Below are 10,349 nucleotides of genomic sequence, written 5' to 3'. Positions count from 1 at the left end.
ATTAGCCAAAAGGCTAGTTGTTATGTAGCTTTTTATGCATGTAAACGGTCTGCAAAGTTACAAACACTCAAAGTACACCCTGTAGCGAGTACAACTCTAACACAGAAAATTCCTGTCTATGCTGCCCCAGAACGCCTCGTTGGAGATTTTTCTTTTTCCATTTTTTTCTTGCTGGGTACAGTGACGTGACCATACTCAAATGGACCCATTGGTCCAAATGGACCAATCCGTGGAGCTCCTCACACACATACACACTCAGCGGCGAAACTGTGACGCGCTGGGGGGGCGGGGCTAGTGGAGCCTCGCAGCGGCGAAACTGTGGCGCGCTTACGGCCCGTCCACACGGCAGCTTCCCATTCACTTTGAATGGGGTGATGTCAGGCTTTGCCAAACTGCATCATTGTTGTTCCGTTGCATCGCTTTGCCTCCGTTGCTCGCTTCGAAACTTGAGAAAAGCTGAACTTGTCAAGCTTCGACGGAAGTGTCAGCCAATCAAATCATATGCCAGTACAAGCTCTAGCCAATCAAACTGTGTGCTTGTGTGTCCGGGGCGGGAGATGAATATGATTGGTTGTTGGTCGCGCTCCAGACACGCCCACCGGCTAGCTTCAACGCACGCTGCCGTGTGGACGTACCGTTACACTGTAGGTGCGTCGCGTTTGGGGGTGCGGGTGCTAGTGGAGCCTCGCAGATGGGGGTGCTGCAGCCCCCTCAGCACCCCCCGCGTCCATTCGCGCTGTCTCGCAGACCCCACGCAACCAGGAAATGACACCAGCAGTAACCCAGCTCACACTGTCCGCTCCTCACAGCAGCGAGCCCCGCAACGTCCCGCCAACACGGCACCCAGACCCCACGCAGCATTCTCATCTGTTTGTCATTACTGGTGTCATTTCCTGGTTGCTAACGCCATTGTAACACATAATCACTGATGTTCCGCTGTAACGGTGGTGGACTCATCAGAACAGAGTGGGCGAGCTGACCAATCAGAGCACAGTGGGCTCATAGGGAGGGGGGGCAGGAGCTCCAACTAGCCGTTTAGGACAGATTGAATACACATACCATACAGAGATGCTGTATGAGAAACCAATGTGATTTTGGAACATTGAACGATGTAAATCTATTCTAGTAGACCTCAAAAATTGAAATTAAGATCAGTAGAAATGGCCATGTCATGGGACCTTTAAATAGCAAAAAGCTGCTCCAACAATTTGAATAAATTACTTTGTATGTCTTTATCTGGTACCGAAAAGCCTGTGACAACAATAGTTTATGATTAATGACATGTTTACTGTCATCATCACAATGACTAAAGGCATACCCTCCCAGATTGTGCTGCTTTATTATGAAATCCCAGACACAAATGACAGTATTCAGAAAACCACTACTCAAGCTCTAACTCAGTCAAGACACTGTGGTGCAATCCTGAACCCCACAATGTGCGCACTTGCAGCTCATTCTGCTCCGCTGTGGCCACCAGATGTGCAGCAAATGATTCATGAGCCAGAAAGGGCTGCTGTTAGTATTTGATACTGAATGACTAGTCCAAATCCATTTAGAAAAACCTCCTACACCCACAGATTTGGAATTTACCAAATGTACCATTGGAATGAGACCATGCATACTCTCTCAAATTGAATTTATAAGTGAAATAAAATAAACAAGGCCTCCTTTCAAATGTTAAGGTAGTCATTTTAAGAAATAGTGAGTCAGTACTGAGTTCAGGTTGAGACTAGAGAGGAGAGGAGACGAGAGAGGAGAGGAGACGAGAGAGGAGAGGAGCTTTTAACAGAAAGCAGATGGAAGTCAGATGGTGAAGCGATCAACAGCAGCCTTATTCAAAATGAGGAATCACCATAGGCCACGTGAAGACCATAGAAACACATAAAAAAACCTCATATGGACTAACCGGGCGGAGCAAAGCTGAGCGTCTAAGTCCACATTTATTACCTGCTAATGCAACAGGGCTGTACGCTGGATTCATCGCCAAATTCATACACAGAAACATTCAGACACACCCACATTCCTGCTGCTGTGTGTCACTGAAGTATGAAGAGAAACTGACTGCGGTGACACGCCGATAGCAACAAGATCAGATTTTAATATGTTGAAGGCTGATAAAAGTCATAAATCATGAATGAGAGGGAGACAGGTGGTGTTAGACTGTGCCAACATTAAGAAAGAGGAAGCATGAGGAAGACAGACCTGTTTAGAAGGTTGATGGACACTCTGATGCATATATGGTGACACGCACATGTAGGAAAAATACAAGAGCAGGCACTAATGAAAAGATGAGTACATGCCAGAGGAAGCACAATTACATAGAAATAAAGTACGACAGATTTGCGATCAGGATCCATGCAGCAATATACCAAATAAGCTTTGAGTAAATGCTGGAAGGCAATCATTATTTCCTTAAAATAACACAAACATTTAATAATATTGTTTAATGTTGAAATATATAATGATATGGGGAAAAGAATATATCTTAAACCATATTCATTTACATAACATTTTATGTTATTGTTTTGTATTTATTTATATATTTCTCTACTTTATTTGTTGTTGTCCTTCTCAATGTATTACATATTCACTGATATGCTTTGTTTGCACGCTCCATCTTCCCAATGATTGAAAACTATAATTTGATTTTCATCAATCAATAGTTCTGACAAAACGTATTTGTCAAAATTCAACATTGTCCCTATTCATGTTCAACTGTTAATTATTTTCCTATTAAGGTCAGAACTATGTTATGCTTCTAAAACACAGGACACTAGCTGGCGTGCACACATGAGCTAATGTCACACCTAGTTACTGCCGTGACGACGCACATTACACCCAGCAGTGACGCTTCAAAAACCCTGGCTAAACATAGGAGCACAGCAATTTGTACAGTCCAGTAAGAGATATGCGCGCGCGTGTGCGTGTGTGTGTGTGTGTGTGTGTGTGTGTGTGTGTGTGTGTGTGTGTGTGTGTGTGTGTGTGTGTGTATATGGTGGTGTCGCTCTGGTTCTTGGTGTTGCTGCAGGCTCTGTGCAGCTGCTGTGTGAGTTTATCTCAACTGATTTAATGCTTTGGACGTCTCTTTTAAAAAGGAATTATTTCTCAATACACTTGTTCAAAATGTGTGTGTGTATGTGCTTGTGTGGAAGATGTCACCAATGTCTTTAATCCTTGTTGAAGAGAATGTATTTTTTAACCCGTTATCGGAATGAGAATATCTTTAATGTCATCAAACTTGATATAACAACATGTTGATTAATTTAGTTTTAAACTGTAGTATGTGCTTATGTGTTTGGCTACTGCCTGAATAATCTTTTCCTATACATAAAATCATTCCTGATCCTAAATATCTTGGTTTCTTCTTTTCTCAGGTGACATTGTTCTGTTGTCTTACATAATACACTTTAGTAAAAACATCTTAATTATATATATTTTTCTCCTGTATTTATTTGCATTTGATTCTGAGATAATTTAAAAGTTACGGAAAGTAATCAGTTTCTTTCCTTTTATCTGGGAGTTTGAGGGAATACTGTAACACAATATTAGTATTCCGTCAGCTAATGGCGCCTTACCCTGGGGGGGCTCATCCTACATTTCAGATTAGCTTGCTTTTTTTCACCAACAGTGCTGTCTTACCTTGATGCTTGATATATGTGAGAAATGAGCAAACCATACATTTGGGACATTTGGGACTTTTTATGCTGTCCCATAACACAGTCTCTAAAACACACTTTTCTAATCATAATTATTCATTTAACTTGGAAGCCTCACACTTCCACAGTGCAGTCAGAAAGTGTGCCGGCTGCCTGTCTCAATGTTCCTACAGCAGGGGGCTCTAATCCAATCATCTCTCTCACTGAGCATATCTGTACGTTTGTTTATGTGTGTTTGTGTGTGTGTGTGTGTGTGTGTGTGTGTGTGTGTGTGTGTGTGTGTGTGTGTGTGTGTGTGTGTGTGTGTGTGTGTGTAAGCAGTCTGAATAGCAGTCTGTGTCGGTCAACAGCCTACAGGACAAAGCAAGCACTTGTGTTTGTGACAGGAGCATTTTGGGAAACTGTTCGTTTTTCAAAAAACACAATTGGCTACTTGATCAGACAGCGCTTTATTACTTTGTTCAGATTCTTTCATGTCTAAAATAAATCCCTCTGCAGGGCTGACAGCATGCTTTAGCCAACAGTTCTAAAACAAGCACTTAATAAACAGTGAAAAATACAAATATTGTTGAACTGCACTGATCTATGTTTTAATATTAAAAATGGACCCAAACACTGTATGTACTAGTGTTGCACGGTGCACCGATACTAGAAAGGTATCGCGATACACTGCCTTTAAAAACGTTACGATTCCTCCATTTCATTAGTGTCTGTACTTTGAAGGTGACCTATCATGCAAAATGCATTTTTGTACGTCTTTTATACATGAATATGTGTCCCCGGTGTTCCAGGGAACTCACCAAGTTTCAGAAAACACAACTATGGAGTCAGATTTGGGTCAATATTCTAGCGCGCAAAACAAGCTACTCACGACGAGTGGAAAATGTGCTTTTATACGCGCATGAAATGGCCTTCGCGTGCAGACAGCCCTCTTGTTCGCTCGCGGGAGTGTCAATGTCTGTCTGCGCGTGCGTGAAAAGTTTCTGACACTTTGGGGCGGAGCTACTGGACTTTGATTGACAGCTGCCAGGAAGCCCAGAGTTGCCAGGTTTGATAAATGCCTGAAACAATTAATTTGATATAAAAAAAATGACACATTAATTCTAGGAGTGTAATGCTTTTACAAACACTATAGTAATAATATGCATTCATTATGACAATATCATACTATTACTATAGGAGTGTTTTATAGTGTGTTCAAAAAACAACTACAGAAACACTATATATTATACTCTAGTAGTACTATTTAAAATAATATAGTCTTAATACGGAAACACCAAAAAAAAACTATAGTAGTACTTTTACAAACACTATAGTAATAATATGCATTCACTATGACAATATCATGATATTACTATAGGAGTGGTCTATAGTGTGTTTAAAAAACAACTATGAAACACTATATATTATACTATAGTTATACTATTTAAAATAATATAGGAATACTACAAAGATCTAGATACATAGTATTACTATTGAAATATTATAGGGCTACTATAGCTAATAAAATGGCACTACAGAAAAAACTATAGTAATACGATAGCAGGTGAAAAATACTAGAACACTACAAACTGACTATAGGACACTATACAACTCTTACAGTATACTATAGTAACACTATAGTTCATTTATAGTTAATTTCGTAAGAGGTGCGTACAGCAGACAGTAGCTAGCAGTTTTCGACAGATACAGCCCACTCAAAAATATATTGTTTTATATTAAATTAATTAATATATATATATTAGCTCTACACTTTACGAATATAATGTTTTGTTATGGACATCTTTACCATTCAATCTCGTCCAACTGATATTGCTGCTGTCACTCCTCGGCTCTTGGTAGTTCAGGCATTTATCAAACCTGGCAACTCCAGGTTTCCTGGCAGCTGTCAATCAAAGTCCAGTGGCTCCGCCCCAAAGTGTCAGAAACTTTTCACGCGTGCGCAGACAGACTCCGGCCCAATCCCAAACCACTCCCTCGACCCTACCCCTCCGTGACGGAGTGATATGGAGCCAGATTTGGGTCAATAGTCTAGCGCGCAAAACAAGCTACTCACGAGCGGAAAATGTGCTTTTACACGCGCATGAAATGACCCTCGCACGCAGATTAAACCCCCGCGAGCAGAGACATAAAATTCTAGGAGTGTAATGCTTTTACAAACACTATAGTAATAATATGCATTCATTATGACAATATCATACTATTACTATAGGAGTGTTCTATAGTGTGTTAAAAAAACAACTAAAGAAACACTATATATTATACTATAGTAGTACTATTTAAAATAATATAGTCTTAATACGGAAACACCAAAAATAACCTATAGTAATACTTTTAAAAACACTATAGTAATAATATGCATTCACTATGACAATATCATGATATTACTAGGAGTGTTCTATAGTGTGTTTAAAAAACAACTATGAAACACTACAGTTGCAAGACAAAGTATGTGAACCCTTTGGAATTACCTGGATTTCTGCATAAGTTGGTCATAAAATGGAGGAAGCCACTGCTGTCCAGAAAAAACATTGCTGCACGTTTGAAGTTTGCAAAAGAGCACCTGGATGTTCCACAGCACTACTGGCAAAATATTCTGTGGACAGATGAAACCAAAGTTNTCCCAAAAGTGTGAGGCGCGCCCATTTTTTATGTTTTTAAAAACGGGATCATTGGAAAGTTGCGCTGGACAGGGCGACAGAGGTCCACGGTTTCCCGCAGCAGAGGCTCCCCCCTTTTGACAAGACTTCACTAGCACGTATTTAAACATAAAGATAAAAAGGTTTGAAAGTTCATTGTTTAATGTTTTAAGGAGGTTTTGGAACGCTACAAAAGCCCAATCAAATCGGTGGCAGTTCCAGTGAGTCAGCACGATGGATTCCAAACACAGGACGAGACAAGAAGAAGAGAGAAACAGCAGTGAGTCATTTCAAATGGCGTGCTCAAAAAAGAGAGAGGTAGACAGCAAAAACAGAGCATTTAATGACATGTTCTCTTACTGGACCTCTTTGAAATGCAATTGAATACCCCTGCATTATAGCAACAACAACAATAATAATAATAATAACAATAATAATTGGGAGGGGGGGGGGCGCTGCTGTTCATATGTTCTCTGAGTGGAGGCTCACCTTCCCACACTTTGAAAACCCCTGCACTAAAATATCGAATTCTTTCTTTTGATATGCAGCATTATTACATTATTATGGCATTCAAGAATAAGCACCATTTAAATGTTGCAGCGGGTCATAATGGAGCTAATTTTACCTACTTTATATACAAACAACAATGCGTCATAGTTTACAACAAGATCATACGTTATTTAAAGTTATTGTTTGGGAAAAAAGGGGAAAAAAAGGAATGCCACAGAAATGTAGGAGTAAGAAGGTGGTGTAAGATATAGATGTCCTATTATGTTCTTCATCACTGATTATGTCTTCAGTAAATAAAGTGGCCTAATGCCACTATTTCTGAGCGGATAAGTAACACGGGGGGAGAATAAAGTAACCTAAATATAAAAATGAAAAGGTACTCCAGTACAATACTTTTGTTAAATGTAAAAGTACAAAAATGTTGCACAATATCAAAGAAAGTAAAGGAGGTCACTACACTCACAAACATGTTTTCCCTCCAAGTAATGCCATTACATTACTTCTAATTGCCATTACTGGCCTTTCACCTCGTCTAAGAACCAGTAGAAAAACATCAGTGTAGCAAACACAATTAAATTATTAGCTGGCGATAGACCTTTGCTACCCCTTGTTTAACATGGTTCATTTTCAAGGAAGGAACACAAAAGGTTGCAATTTTCCCAAACACTTGAACAGTGAAAGTAGAAGTCATTGTAATTTATAGTGGCCCCACCCCCTGGCTCGTGCACACAGAGATGCTCTACTCATCCACAATAACTGTTTAAAGCCCACAGTCTATGTTTAAAACGTAACAAAAGCAGCTGTTTCAACCTTAAGCAAAAGTCTTTGTAGCTCATTTTGTCCAGCATTGTTAGTTATATGTATGACTATGTCCCGTAATGTCCGACTATAATTTAGTATTTTCGAGTGTGTGTTATATTAATGTCAGTCGCTGAGCAAAGGAGATTTAACATGACATTAAACATGTTGGAATTACAGGTTGTGTTTGTAGAAATATTAACAAATAGTACTAATATCTGTTAAAATGTGCAAACTTACCACCATGTACGCGACGAACTCTCGTCTCTCCATGCTCCGCTTTCAAAACCCTCTCTATTGTGTTGCTTTGCCCGTAAATATGCAACTGTTAAGCATGTTTGACACCCGGCTATAATCAAAACATGCCTGTCAAGGACGCTGCCATCTTGGTTGGATCTCTTCCGTATTACGTCATGACGAAAGCTTATCACGTGACAGGGAAAGCAAAAATAAATACATCAGGTTAAATCTGTGCTTTCTGCTTTAACTCTACCAAGAATATGCAAGGTTTTGCATCGGTGATATCCAGTGGTGGGTAGTAACAACGTACATTCACTCAAGTACTTTACTTTACCTGAGTTTTCTATGTTTATTATGTGTATTATTTTATTATAATATGTTTGGACCATTTAGTTTTATTATATGATATATTTATCATATTACATTTCCTTAACGTTTTTATGATTGTATTATGTATTTTATTATTAATATTTAACTTTGTTTAAGGCATAATGTTTTCCCATTTTATTTTTATTTTTATTATTTAAATCATTTTCGTATTACAGTTTTTTTCAATTGCTAAAACATATTTTTTGACAACAGGGCTAATTTTGTCTAAACACTTAACACAATTCACAAAACCACACACCCAAAGTGCAAAGCACATCATATCTCTTGCAAAATGAAGCACTGCAACCAAAACTACATTGACTTACCAAAACCAAACGTTTGCAGCAAATGGCACACACTTCACTTATAGTATACAATACACTTTGTCCAACCAACTACACACTGTGATGCATTATCTAAAGCACACTCCTCTTTTATGGTGCTCTGTAGAGAATTCTGCATAAAAAGATAGTTCAAGTCGATATGGGCAGAAACACAAATATAGTTGTTATAGCCTTGTTTTTCTCCAAAACAAATTGGTAAAACTATCCTGCACAACACATAGTTACAGTTGTGTAAACACAAACGATGCCTTTGTCAAACACAGTAGTGGAAGGAAAACTTTGAGGAAAAATAAATAAAAAATAATATTTTTAGAAAAAAACAGAGGAGATAAAAATACTTGGGCAGCATTTTACTACCTCACTGACCACATGCTCCTCATCAACCTGCAGAAGAAGCATGTACCTGTAGGCCTGACTGTCATACAGCTCCAACCATTTTGCTGCAAATAACTCTTCAACTGACTTCATTTCATCCTCCCTTTCCCTCTTATCCTCCCTCTAACTGGGGGTCTGCAACCCGCGGCTCCGGAGCCGTATGCGTAAACCGACGTGAACGGTGACGTCATGACGCAGCAGCGGCAGCACCAGTCGGGCTCTTTGCGGTGGAAATCATAGGTGGAAACAATAGACTGTATATATAAAGGTGGAAACACAAGTGGTGCTACAGAGAAGAACCAGTTAAGCTCCAGAAAAGCACAAGACCGGATCTTGAATCGGAACCGGTTTGATGGAAAAGGGTTGAGAGTGAGAAAAAACTGTAATGTTCCTTATTGCGGTCAATTATATGATGAAGATGTGAAGGAAGCCAGAAAAGGATGTCCATACATGGTCATTTAGGATGTTGCCCATATATGGTCATTTAGACTGTTGGCCATGGTCATTTAGAATATGCTTTGGAGTGTTGGCATTCTGGAATGCTGGAATGTTGGGACAGACTATAAGTTCCAGGCTGATCAGTCCCTCCTTCATTTGGACAGGGGAGGCCAAGGAGCGAAGGAGTGTGATCATTTTGAGAGTTTTTTTAGGTAAGATGGGGATTTTTAATTATGAAGGAAAGCTAACGAGTTTGGTATGACACCGCGGTGGACTATTTGCAAAATAGTGCTACATTTGAGAGGGATATTTAAATTAAATGGGGAGGTTGATGATTTTCTTCCTTTTGTTAACACTGTGAAATAGGCATCTTCGGTTATTAGAAGACGATAGATTGTGAACATTAAGCCTGCAAATGTGCATATACACCTTAAGTGTGAGTGTTGTGAAGCTGAAATACTTAAGGTGTCTACCTACATTTAATTTTCTAAGCCTATATTAGAGAACTACCTTTTGAAAGTGTGCGCTTTATTCCCTCTGCCAAAGAGGTTATGTTTTTCGCTCTGTAGGTTGTTTAGTTTTTTACGCAGGATTGATGATTCTGGAGCAAAGTCTTAGATTTCGGTTTTTGTACTACTCTTGCATATATCAGGTTTTGTATGTAACTTGGTGAAAGGTTGTAGCATAAGTCAAGGAAGAATTCCATTTCATTTTCTAGGTAGAAAACAAGGTTTGTTTTATTCTTGTTTTTTCTTTCTATACTGTTTTCATTCACAACAGCTGTTAAGCAAATTGGAAATGTGAGGTATTTTTTTCTTTTTCTTTGCACATTGAGGGGGTGGGAGAATAGTGTTGGTTTTCTACTGTTTATTTTCCTATTCTTTACCAGGTAGTTCATTAAGAAAACAGAAATTATTGGCGGATTTTGCATTCTTGAGACGTGACCATTCTCTACTCATAAAATGTGAGACAGAGAATTT

The sequence above is a fragment of the Notothenia coriiceps genome, unplaced genomic scaffold, assembly GCF_000735185.1.
Source record: "Notothenia coriiceps isolate Sejong01 unplaced genomic scaffold, NC01 NC01_scaffold00037246, whole genome shotgun sequence".
Classification (NCBI taxonomy): Eukaryota; Metazoa; Chordata; class Actinopteri; order Perciformes; family Nototheniidae; genus Notothenia; species Notothenia coriiceps.
Note: the sequence above shows the minus strand (reverse complement) of the source record.